Source organism: Saccoglossus kowalevskii, chromosome 4, assembly GCF_978046115.1.
Source record: "Saccoglossus kowalevskii chromosome 4, keSacKowa6.1, whole genome shotgun sequence".
Taxonomy (NCBI): domain Eukaryota; kingdom Metazoa; phylum Hemichordata; class Enteropneusta; family Harrimaniidae; genus Saccoglossus; species Saccoglossus kowalevskii.
Genome location: NC_140644.1, coordinates 23,712,834 through 23,732,585, shown reverse-complemented (window position 1 = coordinate 23,732,585; position 19,752 = coordinate 23,712,834). Strand labels below are relative to the sequence as shown.

Genomic DNA, 19,752 nt, shown 5'->3' with positions numbered 1-19,752 from the left:
AGATATTTTTTTAACCGAGCGGTAAATAAATTGTGTATTTCCGTATATCAATATTTTTTTTTTGAATGTAAATGATTAAATTAGGTGGACGAATTAATGAAGCGGTTGAATTAATGGAAAGATTGCGGTACATGGTCCAATCATTATTAAAGGGGAGCAGAGGTGTGGCTTTTGACACTCTGTACATGAAATTTGAGATCTATGAATGAATTCTGTCGATAAAAACAACTTGTATGTGCTGCGAAATGCCCTAAATATCGGGTATAAAACGGCCTGTGAAGCAGACGACAAACGTCCGCTTTTCCTGGCGTCATTTCGCCTCTAGAGGGCCAGTCAGATGATGTCATCAGTGAACACTGACAATTGAAGCCATTCATGCTGGTACGTCAATCCCATAGAAATGCTACTATGAAAGACCTTGTTAACTGACTACTTAAAAGTTGGAACATGACGAAATGTTGTGCGTATGAATGCCATAACGATTCATGTTATGTTTCTCGAAATCCCAGATAAAAAAATCACGTTGTTGGTTGCGAGAAATCGGCAGAAGAACTAACCTGAAAGTGAAAACATGTACGGCGCTCTAGCTATAGTAAACAGTGAGTAAATAAATATTTTTTGAGTTAAAAACTAAATTAGAAATACGCTGATATCACTTGAACTACAGTAATCATTTCGCCCAACTTACCACTTTTTAAACGATCGCTTAATTTCCGACCTCACTGTATTTTCCAACTTATTACATATATTACATATATAGGTACTATCGGTACATGTGGACCTCTCCGATTTTTTTTTTATTTTATGGTAACAACTTCAATTCTTATTTGAAATGTGCATTTCTAATAGCAGACCTATCTCAGCTGAGGGGCTGCTTGTTTTCTAATCAAAATGATGGTGGAGCTGTGAAGGTAGATACATTTTCCTGTCAGTTAATGGAATATTAATGGGTATTACATTTTTAACAGAATGGAAATCCTATATTATGGCGGCCAAAATTAGTGATTGATGACCAGTCCAGAGACATCAATTTACTCCATAAAATTGAATATGATCATATCAACATTACATCATTCTCAATTATGAGAGTTAATCATGCTGCTCGGGTATGTTTATGTTGGAAATTCCAACATTTGCCAGTGTTTGTATGATCATTTGCAAAATTTGATAAAAATTCTTCATCAATGACGGAACCCAAGCTCGTTGTGAGACCAGGACACCTGTTACATATGTGAAAGCTAGGTGAATGAAAATATGTTGAAGTGCACTTGCATTTTTCATGCACAAAATACGAACCACCATGTGCAGACTAATTTAATATTTATGCAGGCAGGTGCCCTTCTGATAAAAAATATAGATATTAAAGTCATAACTTTAACTAACAGTATTTACTATTTGAACCTTCTACTTTTCACGGGTGCTGAGTAAAACTGTGGCCAATGCCATAGAGACACATGGACCACCTGATACTAGAGAGACTGCCAAATTTGTGCGATATATGTACAATTTTTTTGTTTGAACGTTAGATGCAAAGAAGAATATCTAAGAAAAAAAAAACAATCTTGCATATAGAAATATAAATAACCCAAGACTTAAGGTGAGATTTAAATTTCATTATGACTGAACGAACTCAACTTTATGCCGTCATCATTAATGAAAAACATAATTTATAAATAAATAAATAAAAAAAAAATAATCACACCTCCCAACATTTTGTCTGTTTCACAGTTACGTTATCCAGTAGTTGATGAAAAACCAGAAACAGGATTGGTGACATTCATCTGCTTGTTTTTTTCAACAAATAATTATAAATAAAATTTGTTCATGCTTTTTTATAGTGACCTGAGCACGATTTCTTAAATTATTTCGCTAGTTGGAAGGATTTCCCAACAGCCTTGAAATTTTACCAAACCTCAGAAGTGCTATGTTTATAAGCAGACAAACCATAGAGGGTTTAAAGATTACAAGTATGCCTACAGTAACATTATGTTTTGTGTGTTAGGTTTCTAATATTGTAACAGCTTCAATAAGAAAAGGTCCATAGTGACCAGTTTCATCATAAATTGTCAAATTCTTCTCTACATTCTTTGTTAAGGCACATTATATTTTAACTAACTGGCTGCAAACATTCAAAGGGCTCTGTTGACCGGCTTTGTTGCTCACGGTCCTGTATTTGCCATTTCCACAATTGAATCTGATACTAATCTGGCATAATTTGATTTCATGTTTCATATTTTTCAGTTAAATCATTTGTGGAAACAACAAAGTATCTTTTAAATCATGGAGTGCAATATTTTTTGAGTGAGAAACTTTGTCAACACCCATTGAAGGCACATTTTAGTAATCACAGACATCGTGGTGGTGCTAATAATGATCCAACTGTACAAGCATTTTGGTACCAAGAGAACGCAATCAGAAAAAGTTATTGACAACACATCTCTTCGAAAATATCTCACGCTAACCCATTGGCCCGAGTCCACCTATTTTTGTGCAGTGCCACCAGCTTTCAAAAGAAACTGAACCCCAATATCCTGCTATTTGTTGTAATGATGAAACGAATGAATCAATAGTTTATCTGAAAACCCAAATTTCATAATTCTGGAGGCTTGGAAAGCTTAAAATACATTGACTCCAGTGAAAGTAAAATCAATGAAAGCCTTGTTATGGCAAGGTAATGGACATTTTTTTCTCCAAATAAATATTCATTTACCAAAAAAATATTAATTTTTTTACTATCCTCCTCTCGAAAGGTAAAGTCATACACGGTCCGAGGACATAAAAGATATTGGGAAAAAATGTATTTTCATCATTCATGTATCTCCGCTAGGCGGGGACATGGACTAGACTAGTTCAATACCGAACTATTTCCGTGCCCCTCACCAGTTGCATTCCTACAAAGCAATATTTTGTTTATATATGCATTTCTGTACATTAGTATTTATTTCATTTCCTATGTAACTGGTGAAATAAATAAATAAATCAGGTCTGTCCAAAAAGCCTGAGGACCAAGGTAAAAAAAAAGGGTGTCCTCATCTTCTATGACAGCGGAGCTAAAAAAAATTGTGCAACTTACTTTTTCATTCTGTAGTTTGTCTTAATGTTTACTATGACTAGTATCCAATGATCTCTGTGAATTACAGTGAAAAGAAGAAAATACAGTGAAAATATTGCAGCATTGTCTCATGGAATAATAAATATTTTCTACCATTTTTGTTGGGATAAGATTTTTGATTACACTGTCAATTGAAAACATAGTAATGAACCACCTACACATACCATGTCTTTAACAAATTTTCTGCAAATACAGACTCTTTCATTGTCAATTATCTATGTAATTAGACATTTTGAAAATATATGAAATATTGACTTTCATACAATTTTATAGGGGAAAGTTTAAGTACTATGGGATTGTATTTAATGCCATCAAACGACAGACTGATGGAGGTGAAACTACACGCCCCTTCCGCACTGTCCGAGTTGGCCTTGGCTAATACATAGCAGATACCTTGTTAATGCGAATTTCTGTACATCGGTGATATTAGGATTAAAGTTCACAGTATGTTCAATGAATGATCTGCGTTTAGCTGAAAATGAAAGTAGTCTGGAGTACTTTCTTGAATGGGAGCATTAGGTTAATGAACTAACTGATCTCAGAATACCTGAGAGAAATAAGACATTACTCTCAGACAACGCAAAATTTGATATCTATTCTATGATAATAGGATTTCGTGAAATCTGTAAAGTATCAATGAACAGACACCCAGGTAGTGGTGTAGTTGCAGCAAGATGCAACAGTAATCTTGTAGAAAATATATTTTGTCAACAGAGGGGCAAAAATGGACAGAACAATCCTACATGTGCACAGTATGGTCCAGGTATCAATGTATATGCCTAGGATAAACGACCACCACCACCACCACCACCACCAAAAAAAGTAATTCTGGGATTATGCAGTCACTTCCTTTTTTAAACCGTCATGTTTACGAAAAAGATGTATGTAAAGATGTATATAAAAATTACAAACTAATGAAAAAATGTATAACACAGCTAAATTTGGCAAAAACACATTGTGATAACAGTGAATATTTTGCAGTTTTGTATGTATTGTGAAGTTGCTAAGAACTTACTTTTTTAAATGGGTGTTTCCAGGAGTTACAAATTTTTCATTTCTCCTCAAAAAAATGTGTTAACAGAATTACAAGACAATACATTTTTAATCTATTGTCACTTTATAAAAAATAGTTTTGTGTGAGATCATTTCACAAAATTGTGTTAAGACCAGTATATAACAATTCTATTCTGTATTGGTCCAAAATAATGTGAAAAATAACAAAAATGTAGACAAATTTTGTTGTAAATTTTCACAGGAAAATTGTGTTGAAAGGGTTAAAACCGTTAAATAAAAATTCCAACCACGACCTTTGCTGTTTTTCACAAATACTGTAAAACATTTTAATTAGTTGCATGTCATTTTAGCAAATGTTATTATCTGTGTATTTAGTCTTCTGTTACAGCTGGGCTACGAAGTATTGGACCAGCCAATTGGCAACATTAATTGCTGCTTAGCATACTACTCTAATTCTGTTTGCACGTGTGTGACTGATTCATTCTGCAGAAGGTACAGTTGAGAATTTATGGGGTGGTGAACACTAAAGTTAAAACGGAAAGTCTTTTGCTAAGCTGCCAGAAATGTTTCCAATTGGCTGTTCCAATACTTTGTTGCCCAGCTGTTGTGTACATGTAATGTGTTTGTGTTTAAAAATCACACTAAATAAAATCACTTGAATCATAATTATTTGCCCTATTAATGGTGTATGCACAATGCTTGCAGGCAAACATGAAAAGTTTAAAGTGCTATGTATGCAAAAATGTGCCACTTGCTGTGTGGCTATGGTTCTTAATGTGGGGGCACATTCAACTGTAAGACATTTTGTTTTTCATGAGGGGGGTGGTATCCACATTGAAGCATTTTTTTCCGAGTGTCAGTATTGTATACCACTTTATTAGAACAAGTTCTGCTCTCAGGTTCATGCTGGGGAACAATGGCTTGTTCCAGTCTTTGGTTGGTAATGTTTATTTATTCACTGATTTGTTGTAGCAATTTGCTATCTAATCTTAAATATCTGTTTTTATAGGTTACAAGAATTGCCTACTCACCAGCAATTTACAAACATCATATTGCGGATGTATGATCGCTGATGGAAAGGCTTGTGTATTTGATAGCTAGTGAAGTTACATCTGGCAGTTGATATTGAAGAACTTCTCCACTGAATTACTGTACAGAAAGGTAAAGAATACGAGTAGTTGGGTGAAACTGAATTTTTTCAACAATGATTTTAGACTAAACTTGATATTTTTTCTGGATTTTGAAACAAATGGTGCATTGATGCTGTTTTTTTTAGCTAATACAAATTGTACACGCATTCAAATATGCATCATTTTTAATACAAGCTTATCTTTTAAAGGTATGAATCATGGAATGGGAGTGTGTGATTAGCTTATCTATATAGCAATAGAGAGGCTCCCACCACGGATATCAGTACATCTTTTGCAAAATATGAAGATTTGCGAATGTTATTGTTAGGCGGCAAATGTGGATCTAATGGAAAGTAAGTAATACATTAACAAAGTAAGTCATGACACACAGTTCATTTCTATTGTTGTTTACTCATTTACTCGTTGTTAACGACACAGTCCAATTACATTTAGGGGTAATGTTATTTATGCCGATAGTAATTTGGCCCAAAAAGCAAGAATACTGCAAGTCGTTTATTGCTTTTACCTACATAATATATGCAATAAAATTGGATATCCAAATTAATGAAACAAGGTAACTCGTGTGACCAGGTAAAATGTTTTTGAATGAATTTGTAGTGTATAGTCAGTAATTGAGAGTGAATCTAGTATTATCGAAAATCAGATTTATTACATTGATTCTAAATTTCCAAAGTAGTTATGATCACAAACTTGATATTTATATTTGAAGTTTCTCATATTTATGCATTTTTTGTAACCAAACTCAATTACATGTCTCCAGTAAACATATACCAGCTTAACTGTTGGTGTTATGAAACGACACGCCTTCTAACATTGTTTTTCACACCCACCACCAGAACAGCATGAATACAAGGCCACTATCAGTGTCTTAAAAAAGAAAGTGACCAGTTCTTATTGGAAAGTGCCATCCAAAAGTGGGATGTTTTTGCAGAACATCCAAGATTACTTGCCCGGAAATGTGGAATCACTGAAAAGTAAAGAATTTTAAGTCAGTGTCTTGTGATATGGAATTGTTGAATCAAGGATATTCTTTTTCATATAATGATCATGGAGAGGTAAATAATTACGTTAATTAAGTTCATATTTCATTTGCATATTTAATGATGGTTTCCATGAGATAAGCTCACTTGCCATTGTAAACATGTTTGCATCTCACACAAAATATCGATACGAAATCAAACTCTCAGACATTTAGTGAATTTGAAAGCAAAACTTGCTTGTGTATCATTTCATCTGATCTGATAAAAATCTTTCAGAAAACTGTTTCATACTGGCACAATTCTCCGAATTCACAAATATTGGCATTTTCTTTAAACAATGCAGAAGTTAAAGGCCCAGGTTCTCCCACAAGCATTATTTATTTGATACCCAACTTCTAGTAGCAATTGGCAAAACACAAGAACCTTCAGTGAATTTGAATGTAAAACAGTAAATAGATGCCAGGATTGCAGTGTTTAGAAATATAACTAAAAGCCATGATACCAAAGTCAACAAGTTGCAACTTTCATTTACCACAAATGTCAACCCTTGTACATTTTCATCAATGTATATTGAACAGTGTCATCAACAGCATGCAACTTGTTATATGAACATTTGTTGACCCCATGTTTGAAAATACAGCTTGAATGTATATGTATACATTTCATTCATAGTAGTATGTATTGTTTCCTCAAAAAGTCAGTGAATATCCCTTTAACATCGATTCTTTTAGAATAAAAGTAAATATGTATCCATCTACAGTGATCAAATCTGGTCTACAATCTGTATTTTCATATATTCAGAGCAACAATTTAACACAAATTACTATGTATTTATACATTGCAAATAAAGTATGCCAAATTTGTTGCAGCACTGCGAATCATGAATAATTCAGAGCATGAAATATATCCATCAATTAGTGACTGGATGATTCGAAATCAATAAGAAGAAAATGCAAATACCACCAGCATAACTGAATACCATTGTAGACCATACGAGTTGTCGAATTATCAAGTTTTTATTCCATTTAAATCTACACTGCAGGCAGAAAGCTTTGTTCACTACTGTGAAGGAACAACATGCAAGATTGTTTCCGGATTTGCAAAACAGGTTATAGAGAGACACTTGGTGTTTAATGAGAAGAAAGTATTAATTCATGACGATAATTATAATGTTTATTCACATGACAGATTTCTCTTAACAATAGTCCTTGATTACCAGTTTAATTATTAGTATGTACATGTAGTAATATAATCTGTAATCTACATCTGTAATTTCTGTACTATATTATTGTTGACTTCCATGTGTGAAGCACATATAAAACAAGTCTTTGCGGTTAGTATGTGTGTTCCACTAATATCTCAAGAACTAATTATCAGATTTTGACTAGTTTTGTTTAAAATTCTGTGCATAATTTTAATATTAATTAACTAGATTTCAATGAAATTTGGTACATGGATGCTCTGAGATAATGCTGATGGTAATAATGATAATGCATAATAATTAGCAAATTTTAAGCATTTCACCTATTCTCAAGAACCACTAAACAGATTTCAATAAAACTTGGTACATACACATGTAGATACTTAGGGATAATCCATTTACATGTTCAGCTTAGGGTTACATTTTGTACTTACTAATTACCTAATTTATAGGCGCTCCACAGACATAGGTGCTTTTAAATAATCCACAAATCTGATTACTTCAGGGTTGAAATCCATGCATATTAATTAATTTCATGTGTTTCTTAATATGCATAACTGTAATGTAATATAAGAACAATGGACAAAATGAGACATATTTCAATGATGTTGCATGCAATAAACCAAATATTTCCTTTGTGTATTGGAAATGTGTTTTTAATATTATAGTATTTGTACTTAATGCCTCCAATATCTTCAGTGCACAGGAGTTCAAATTATTGTGTATCTTTAATCATTACGCAATAGTCCTCTCATGGGAAGTCTCGAATTTGAATATTTCAGGAATTTGATTGTTTCACCATAGTTTTTAGTTTCAAATAATAATAATTATTTACCAGCGTAATGTTCAAAATGACGACAACAATCAATAATGACAGACAATAATAGATTTCGTCTATTTCCACAGGCTATGATAATTTATCACATCTCACTGATGGTACGCATGTTGTGTTTGGTTGAGATTCGGTCACATGACACTGATTAAAAATGGATGTTACACAGTATATTGCCCGCAAAGTGGATATTACATGGGTATATCACATGGATGTAATCACTGAAAACTACTGCGCAACGATTACCATACTACGCATAACAAATTGTCGTTAGCTACACTGGTGCTGCCCCGGCCGCTGTTGCTTTCAAGGTTTTAAGAGGTTGCTTTATATGAAGAAAAAATTTACGGCAAAGCCGCCACTGAAACGTCGCAGCCGGGATTGCTGCGGGATGTTCAACGCCGATGCTAACCGAAAACGCTCTAAGCTGTGTGACTTGTGAATATAAGATGTGGTACGTTTGTGAGAAAGTAATTTCAGTTACTTCCACAACACTCTGACATTTTTATATGGCAAGTTGTTAAACTAATGGCATTTAAGAATTCCTCAATTCATTCAGAAAATGTTATACTCTATAAATTGACTGATTGATTCACATTGCCCTAAACACGGTTACTATAAAGAGTATCCATCGAAATTAACATTTACTGTGTGTATTTCGCTTTCTTTTCAGCAAACAATGTATGTCTGCTATTGAGTAATGTGAAACTTGTTATAATACAAAAAAAATAATATTGCATACTTCGAATAGTGTTGTTTTTTTGGGAGAGAGTGAGTGTGAGTGATGTATCATGGCAGATGCGATTGTGCATGGTGGATGTCTACTAGATACCCTAACAAACATGTGTTATTATTTAACTGTTACTAAAGTGTCATACATTTCAGAATATTCTGCTCTACTTTGGGTAAAAATAATTATCCCTATGAGTAAGTTTTTTTTTTTTATATTAGTAACCTGAGCCTAACACGAACATATCATGAACATAAAATTAAATGAAATGTGGATTTAGTGTGTAATAAAATACCAGTGAACCCACAGTCAGCTGGCGCACAAGTTATAATAAAATAAAGGCAATATTTAATACATGGAGGCCGCCTTCTTGAATACGGCATGAAAAAAAAATAATGTCTTTTATTTTAGTTCCATGCCGCATTCAAAATGGCGGTCCCCATTTAGTAAATTATTATAACTTGTGCGCCACCTGACTGTGAGTGAATCTACCATAAATATAGCTAGCCTTTTAGCGTCTTCGAAAACTTCTTGTGTTACTGGCTGGGGAATTACTAATTTAAGTACGTTCGATGTCAAATCACTCAAAGACAGGCTTTGATTATTTCTTTCGTTGATCATCTGAAATAATAATTTGGATACATTATAATTCATAAAAGTTAGGGAAATACTTATGAAGCATATATTTGCTAAATGAAGATATTGCATTAATTATACTGGCCACTGAAATTTTATTGTGATATGATAATTAATATTAAAAACGAATTTGTAAAATCTTTTGCATTGACGCGAACTGTCCAAAACTACGCCTACGCCCTCTATGGTTATCTCCTCGTTATTAATACAGTGTATCACAGTTCTTCACTTGATGAGGGGTTGTGAGTGTATACATGCCGTATTTCAATGATTCAAAATCTGTCCCACTTTCCGGTTTTTGGAACTAAGGTCAATATGGGCAAGCTTAAAAACGATTACTATACACCTCATCACATTAGCCCGGATTCGTAACGCCGTGGGAAGCGCGCCCTCATATCAGGGCAACAATTTCCTGGCCCAGCGCGTCCAGCTTTCATCAATAAAAACAAAACGCGTCATTCTAAATTACATCGTGTGTTTGAGGTCATGCCGTCGTAAAATTGTAATTATACCTATAAGGTGTATGATAAAATACTTTATGAACTGGATAAACATTGGGTCGCAAAAGTCGCATCCAGTCAACAAGGAATATAAAAGTGCAAACGATATCCTGGAAAATTCGGACTAAAAAAAAATATATCAGTATAGCGTGTGTTGAGGCCAGCCTAATTGAAAATATTGTTGGACTATGTATAATAATATTTGATATATTAGTAATTTACTTTTTTGTCTCACTGCTCCTCTCCACTGTCTTTGCTTTTTTTTCCATGGAAGGTTCACATGGCAATGTATTTTTTCTTAGCATTTCCTTCACTTATACCTACACAATAAATATAATAACATTATTATGAATGCGTATATTTCAACTAATCTATTATATATTTTATTTTAATAACGAAAATATGAATTTGTACAAAATATGGTAAAAAATGAGGACTGAAGATATCACCAAATGACCAAATCCGAGATTGGTCCTCCAAAGGTATATATAAAGTATCAAAGGAATTGAGCCGCTAATTGGCCGCTCTATTGTTTCTGTTCCAGTGAAGACAGTGAAACCATACGAAGCCATTTACTTAGGATAGACCTGAATAATGACCCCTGCAAATGACCCGTCTAGAAGTTAAATAGTTTTAAAGTTGAAATTTTGAGTAAAAAATGAAACTGAGATAATCGCCATTTTGTAAAAAAAGTTTTAAAACGAATCATTCGCTTCATATGTATGTGTAACAGAAACTCATCGAAATACACCATACACCGTAATTTGCTGATGTCAAATCGTCAGGTAAAAAAATAAAATAAAAATATTTACAATTCGAGGGAAACTGCCGAAAAATCGTCGGCGAAGTCTCAATATTGCGTGAAAACTGTCATGGCGTCGTGTTATCAATTCCATTGAGGGAGGGACACAATGTATTATGTAAAGCCGATGACATATTCATACAGTTATATAAACATAGCGATCGCCATTGGGTGGGTTGAGTCTAAATTTACCTTCCCTCAAACAGAAATGGGCCCTAATATTTTACTACACAACGGCTATTCGCAGTTTTTACTACTCAATCACCCAAATGCCGGTGAAACAAATTCGAAATGAAGTCACATTGGAAGGGGAACTATTGTAAATCGAGGCAGGTTTCATTCAACTACAGACGAGACAGGTCGATGCAAATTTAACGAACCCTGACCTCTGGAAATACCTCATTCATAGAGTTACTTAGTACCAGAGGTCGCCGATCACGGCCATACAACGTAGTTTGCGATATCGCTACCGGTGCATGCTAGCTGAAGAGGGGGTTTCCGATTAAGTTAACCAAGATGACATCGCAGAGTGCACGAGTTTTCCGCGGTGTTTAAAATTAGCATCTCATTGCAGATTTTTGGTAATTTCCGGGGTATTTTTTTATTTTTAATTAACCAAGCATTTTATGTTTGTGTATTTTGACACTGAAAACGAAATTATGTTGTATCAAACATCGACGTATTGTATTGTAAATATACATTTTCAAATAATTTGAGTCATGTACAATGTTAGTAAAAAAAAAACGCTTATATATTTAACGTTTATTGTCATTGATATCATGAATACTATCCTCCTATTATTTCAGGTGATGAAAGGAAATCGTTTTTTTTTTATAAATACATTTGTTACGCGTCACACAGTAATAATATTGAATATTGTTTTTTCCCCAAGATCAATATGCACTCGAAAACAATATATTCACACATTCGTATGTTAATACATATGGTGTTTAAATAGTTTCTGTGTGTGTATTTCCAACGCATTAATAAGTCAAACTTACCTTGCTGTGTGTTTTTGTGAATATAAACTGTATGAACAAGTTGTTGCGTGAACCGCAGAAAGTGTACATCAGTCGTCTTCTGTGTGTTCAAATCACGAGATTATTATTTTTTTAAAATATTTGACCAATAGGGGGTCACATGATTTATGACGTAACGCGGTTAACCAATCAAATTATCCTTTTTTCGATGATCATTTCCATTTTTGTCTGATTGTCGTGTGAACCGCCGAAAGTTTACTATAGTCGTCTGCTGTATGATCAATTCGCGAGATTATTATTTAAAAAATAATAATTAACAACCATTGCGACCCCCCTATTGGTTAAGATTAATGACGTAATATGGTAAACAAATCAAATTATCCTTTATTCGATGATTATATGTACATTCAGTTTGGTGTAATATTACATACTCGACATTATTTAGATTTTGTGCAATTTAAAAAAAAAGAAAACTACAAGATGTCAAACGAAGTGAACGTAAGAGACAGGTAAGTTTATTAGACATTAAATAATATTGTTCTTCGTCTTTACGGTCTGAGCGATTAGATTAAATACACCATAAACGTATGACTCGTATTCTTTATATAGTGTTGGGCACAATTCAAATGTTGCCTGTATAGGAAATTTGTTCGGATTACATACACCAGGCATCGGGGCTGGTAACTTTCAAAAGTTTGATAATAGCCAGGCATATACGGCAATACACCGTACTAGTAATGATTGCCTGTGTCATCGGTGACGAGCCATTCCTTGAACTCAGTCTTCCAGTATACGTCGTTTTGAATGATCATACTCCTTATTTGCCGCAATTCGATCGGTGCTTAACTTCTGTTTCTTTGTTGGGGGGTCTATCCCACCAAAAACTATACCAGTACACACCGTAGTACATGACGTGCGCGAAACGAGAACTTTGTAAACAACTACACAACGATAGAACTGGTCAGGGGTCACCAGTAGTCTCACTGCACCATGGGAGATAAGACCTGACCCGAGGTCACGTATCTATTATTATGTTAATAGATCAATGGATTCCTCGATGTGGATTGAGAATGCGTGTCGGCAAGTCGCGATGTGCGACGGCAATGGTATTTGTTATCGTTGTTTTAGCTAATCACTTGTTTTTATTTTAATTTCGGCGGAAGAATGTGGTAAAATGTTACCCGACCACCGGACAGGGAAATTTTAACTAGCCCGATTCGAAAGTTATCCGTCTCGGGCGTGCGGATGGGCAGGGATTTCCTATACTAATGTTGTAACATGGTTGTACTGAGCATGTTAGTGCACATAAATCGGCTTTCCATTGTGATAAGTACTGCGTCATGTATGCCTGTTTGTACATAGAATAAATTTACGTACTGTACGTTGTATCACTATTTTCTCCTTGTCAGTGAGTTGTGCTCGGTGATTCGTATTGTTGCGCTTATTATACATGTTGTTTATAGGCTCCTTTTGCAGTACGCAATGGATACAATAATACGGGAGACGGATTTACACAGGTGTCCATATAAACATCCTCGAACACAAATTGCATGTGGATCGCCAAACCGTTATACACACACAGTTGCTTGACACGTTTGCGTACAGTGAATGTACGGATCAGACCACTAAGTGTGCAGCTATTGGGATGTTAATAGTATGCACGAGATATCAGACTCATTTATTGTTTCATGTCCACATGTAATATTTCAATTATTTCATAAAAAAACACACTTATACTTGATTATGTATCAATTTAAGTTTTGGTAACAAGTAAATATGTAAGATCCATGATTTGAGGTGAGTATATCTTTTTGGGTTGGACAATTTATCTGTCTAGTACTGTACTCTAATCCATTCTCTAGTTTAGATTAGTTTTCTCTGCTCCACTCTGCTCTTCTCCACTGTATTCTACCATTTACTCCACTCCACCTTGTTCTCGACTCTACTCAACTCTACCTTTTATTCCGCTCATCAATGAAATTTGGTCTGTGTCACAATCCAATCAAAGATTGTCGACCAGCACTTCATTTGGATTTTCTAAAAACTTGATTGTTTATAAGTTGGGTGCTAATGTAAAGAGCTAATTTAGTGAGACATAAAAAGTCTGAAATAACAGCAGAGGCATTTGTGTCGATGTCAAGATTTTATTTCAATTACCTGGTATGTGCTACATTTTTTCTGTGTCCTAAGTTAAAATAAAGAAAAAGTTTTATATTGTTTCTGTTGTCGGATGTATAATAATGGCTTATATACAAAAATAAATTAACTTTATTTCATATTTCAAAATATTTAACAGATGAAAGCGTGAAACAGGCTGTAGTCAGTCAGCTATAAGCTACATCAGGTGAAGATTTAACACCGCCACCAACACAAGTTCCATCTGTTGCAGCAACACCACCACCACCAATGCCAGCAACACCAACTGAAAATCATATTTGGACAGAGCCAGAAGAAAAACTGATTGTGTCATTGAGATCAGGGAAGGAAGATAAATTTAAAGCGTCTGTAAGACATGAAAAATTATGGCATGAAATAATTTCTGATATGGCAAAACATGAGATCATGGTCTCAATGACACAAGCAAGGGATAAATGGGAAAAATTTTTAAAAAAAATTACATGGAAGTAATCGATAACAACAAAAAAACTGGAGCTGACCGTAAAACGCCCAAACACACTTTTGATTCAATAGCGCCAACTAGTGTTAATGCGGATATATCCTTAATACCAAACGAAAATATAAATGGAAATACGCGTACAACAATAACTGCCCCTAAAAAATATAAATCTAAATTAGACAGAATATCCACACAAGACAAAATGTTAGCTGCAATTACCAATACGGAAGCCAAAAGCAAAAGGTTATTTAATTTGATGGAGGAACATCACAAGGATAAAATGAGAAGAGTGGACCGTATGTTGGATTTGTATGACAAATCTATTAACAAAGAATGACTAATTTTTTTTTTTTACTTTTTATGACTACCAAAAGATGTTTGTTAATGTACACAATTTTTTATTTCTTCAGCTTTTAAGCCTTTGAAAACAAATTCACTTACCCCTGGTATTTCTGTATTAAATGAAATCAATTCTGTGCAAATTTGTATTCACATAAATTTATAATTTTACAGCACAGAACAAATCAACAAATAAATCCTAGAACAATTTTATGCAATTTGTACACCTATCCACAACAAGACCTGCAAATGAATCCCCATGACACTGAATGCAACATCTCTTATTTTTTTTATTTCCATATAAATATTTCCTTTTCAGAACAAGGACTCTTACTGCAGTTTAATTTGCATTATTCCAGATGCCTCACTTACCTTTGTTTATTTATACACCTCATTTCCAGGAACAGTTCTCATGCTGTGAATGGATTCCTGTGAAATTTCCAAAGATTGCTGCATTACATTTATGATACTTTGATGCACATAATTTATAGTTTCTGTCTTTCTTTGAACAGCTTACCTAGTCTGATTTTGTCAAAGGTGGCGACATAATGGGAAACAATTCACACAAACCAAACGAGGTAATTTGATTAATCAACATCAAATGAAAAGAATGCCTTTTCGAGACTAAATTTAGTTACAATGCCTGATTTACAATGATTTGCTCCCTTAATATGGTTTGATCTCACTTTGTTTGAATCTTTAATGATCTCTTGATGTTAAAAGAAAAACAATCAGTAATTAACTTTATGGTAATGTTATTTTTTATGAACAAAACCATGTCATCACCATGAATAAAGTTATTCATTGTTTGACTGTCAGAATTGATGTTTTGGGTTGTGTGTATGTGTGTGGTACTAATGTTGTGACGACCCTGACTATTTTCATAATGTAATAATATTCAATATTTAATCAAATTTATATTAATATAATTGTACCATACCTTCCCCCATTACTAAACCTAAGCTTCGCAAACATTTCTATGTTCAGTCACGGGATATTTAATTAGAATTGCTTTTTAATTAAGTTTATGTTGTATTGCATTGTAATTGAGTTTAATTAAACTTCAATTAAAAAGCAACCCTATTTACAAACACATTTTAATTGAGTTCATATGATAACTATATTAAAAGTTAATCTCAATGTGTGTCATTAAAACGACAGTAAGAAGTGTACATGTGTGTGTGCGTGCATGCATATCGTCTGTTCAGGCAATTGTTTTTTCTCGATATGTTTGATCAATTCTGTCATAAGTTGCATGTTATTTTGTCACCTCTGGCTACTTGATTGAAAATATCCGACTGGTGGCTATTTATTCATTTTTTTTTTTTACAAATTTTCAGATACATTTTTACAGACTTTTACTATTTTTAAAACTAAAGTAAGACACAATAGGTTGCATGATACATTCAGTTCTTTCAAAATGTTGATGAAATTTAACAATCTGGCATACATTTTTAAACATAATTAAATCACAAAGTTTTAACAATTTTCCAAACATGCCAGAGCAGATTTTGCAAAAACATCGGACATAGTGGTTACTGATGCAAATCAGTTAGTTTTGTGGATGTATTTTTGTTTTGTTCATGTATAAAAATCTTTGTACTCATCTTCAATAAAATAGTTTAGGTTGATATTTCATTTTGTTTAAACCAGTGATGACATTATATTGATTAAATGGCTTTGACATTCTCATTATTGTTCAGACGTAGAAATCACTTTTTATATGTCCCTGTTTTATTTATATATTGCTTTTTAGTAATATTTGAGGCATTTCTGTTATTTCCTGGTGTTTTTGTTATTACTAATAGGCTTTTTTCATAAACTTGTATTAAAAATGCCTTGGACAAAATAATAAGTCTTTCACTAGTTATTATGTATGACTGGTCAAATGCACACAGATGTACTAGTTAAAATAATTGTCTTTACAAGTCTCAGAAATATTGGGGCAGTCAATTTGCCTGTGTCCACTCCGGGCAAATCAATATTGCAGTAGGTAACATAGAATGCTTTTATGTAGCCTGGTACCTGTCTAAGATTCCTTTTTCAAAGGTGAAATGCTGTATTACAAGACACATGATAATGTAAAAATTTGCACATCATGAGATCCTATCAAATACTGGGTAGTTCTGTCAGAATTGCTTCTATCCAATGCCTTCCCATGGTCATAAACACAGTCAGCTTGCATAAAAGTGATAAAAAGATAAATGCAATTAAGTCAACAATATTTACTATATGGGGAAAGCATGGAACATGGCTTGAATTTCAATATAATTAGAAAACCAAAGTCTCTTGGATGTAAACAGTGAGTCTGACCTCTTGTTTGCACTATGTTTATGTAAATGGAATTAACCGTTCACTAGATGAGTTCGCAGCAGCGTACAATATGCATGGTCTACGAACAGAAAGAGGATGGAGTCCATTTGGGTCAACGGAGTGATGAACGTGCAGTACAGGATACAATGAAAGTGGTAACTCTTGATTATGCTACAACGGGAATTGACCCACATGCACCAGTCCCAGAGGAAGAAGACTATCATCTTCAAATTCCAGCCATTAGAGTTGAACTTCCGGGGGATATATATGAACAATTAGATGAAATGTTTATCTCAGTGCAGAGAATAATGAATATGGTCAAGACATAAATATAGCAGTAAAAGAGAACATTGACACTACATTACATTACATGAGCCACTGTTTTCAGTGTGGTTGCTATCACAATTTGGGGGCGTTAAACCACTGTCATGCTGGTGTTTACTGAATTGTTTTCATATTACCAGGAATCTCAGTCTTGTCAATCATCTGCATGAGATACTGGACTCCTTAGTTATGTGCATAAATAATTGCTGATACTGGACAACTTTTCACGTATTCTTATAGGACAAATTAAATGTGTTGTGCAACGATAATTGATAGGAACTACTACTTCTACGACCTGGCTGGCTGCCGTCAGAGTTGTGGGGTACCATACCTGTTATTACTTGACTCGGGGGTAGATTCAAACTAGTGCCCTCATGACCATGCAATATGTGCTTACTAATCTATGCGTGTATAGTTATTATCAATAGGAATTTAATTCATGTCGCATACGACTTATTTACCACTCCCGTGTCACTGAGAATGTTCTAGAACCGTACTGTGTCTGGGTGGAATATTCTAGATTTTGTTTAGAAACTGGTTGAATAGGTAATAGAACACTGTAGGAGGCAATAGAAGGATAATGGAACATTCTAGAAATTTATAGTAAATTCCAGACTCATTATGTATGCTGATATAATGGTCTATTTATAGACAGTGGGGGTATATATAGGGGAGTTGTTCAGCACTGAGTTCAGATCGGAGATCTCGTTGAATTGTATTGGAGTTTAAGTATCTCGTTATTGGAGTAGTGGAGTTTTACCGCGTTATTGTACTTGATGTTTGCAGAGTATAATAATACCAGTACCAGTTGAAACCTCATCTGTTGGCTTCGTGTTCGTGTTTTATCATCGCCGCCAGGGAAGTTTTTCTGTTACTGTTGCCATTTTGGTATTTGAACCATCACACCTGTACTATACCAATTGCGGTAATATTACGTTGCGTGTGACAATTCACAGTATTGAGTTTTGTACATAAAAAAATACAATGTTTTCATTCTGACCAATTGTTCCGTTTTTACCATTTTTCGTTATATTGTACATTACCATATCCCTTCTGTTGACATCATTTACCAACAGCACATGTCATGACTCAGTATAAACAAGGCATTTTATACAATTGTAGCCAATACACACTTGACTGGAAATACACCATTGAGGTAAACACTATTTTTACCATGAATACACTAAAATGATGTGAAATACAATTTCAGTTCTAGCATGTATCATGAATCAGATTCAAGTAGTTAAAACTTTAAATGTTATTTTGATTGGTGAACCACTTAATACATCTATAAAACACTAAAGGTCTTATTAAAAAAAATCACATGTATCTACATTTGTATTGTATATACAAATGGAATATGCATAGTGATACGTAAATAAACAACTTATATGGGGCTGTCAATGACTTTACTTTACCATGAGTCTTTTCTGACAATTCCATGTTACTAAAATGCAAACATGCTCTTGTGTGTTCAAGGCCCATTCCACATTGTAGTGACAATTTGAACGTTCAGGACCCCAGGCTTTTACCAGGATAAATACGGTATAATGTGTTGCTGGTTTTCTATAATAATATTGATTTGTCACAATTCTCAGGATTTACTATATGCTACACAATTATAATCGAAGAAAGCTTAGAAGGGGCTCCCGCGTATTGGAACAATTACAGGACCAGTATTAATTGTTGAAAATAAGCAGGTCTGTCATTTATCCAGAATACATTACAAAATCTGGGCAACATTTAGTAACAGGTTCATGAAATTACACCATAAGAGCCACATTATCCAAATTAGCTAATTTACATATATGCAAATCCCCCAATACTAACATGGCATAAAGATTACATCAATGTACATCCTTATCACATTTGATCAAAATCTGTTGCGTTGTTCATGAGGTAATCCCAATTTAATGAACAAACAATATGCAAATTAGCTAATTTACAGATTTAGCCCAAAACGTAACCGGGTCTGTAGAATGCATATGTATACCAAATTACATTGAAATATCAACAGTTCTATAGATTTCTGTTGAACAGACCTACACACCCACCTTAAATTGAAAAGCTCACAGTGTGTTTAATGCCAGAAAGAAAGACAAATGCTTTATTTGAAAACTAATTTATTTGCACATTATATCATGATGCACATTTGGATTGAAAATGAAAGAACTTGCACATAAAATGTGGGTTACAAAATGTCCACTCAAGTTGGCAGACG

At 34.0% G+C, this 19,752-nt stretch overlaps 1 pseudogene; it reads left to right on the top strand.

The window, feature by feature from the left end:
• The first annotated feature begins 12,418 nt into the window (after positions 1-12,418).
• LOC144361706 (uncharacterized) lies at positions 12,419-14,892 on the top strand (annotated as a pseudogene).
• The last annotated feature ends 4,860 nt before the right edge of the window (positions 14,893-19,752 follow it).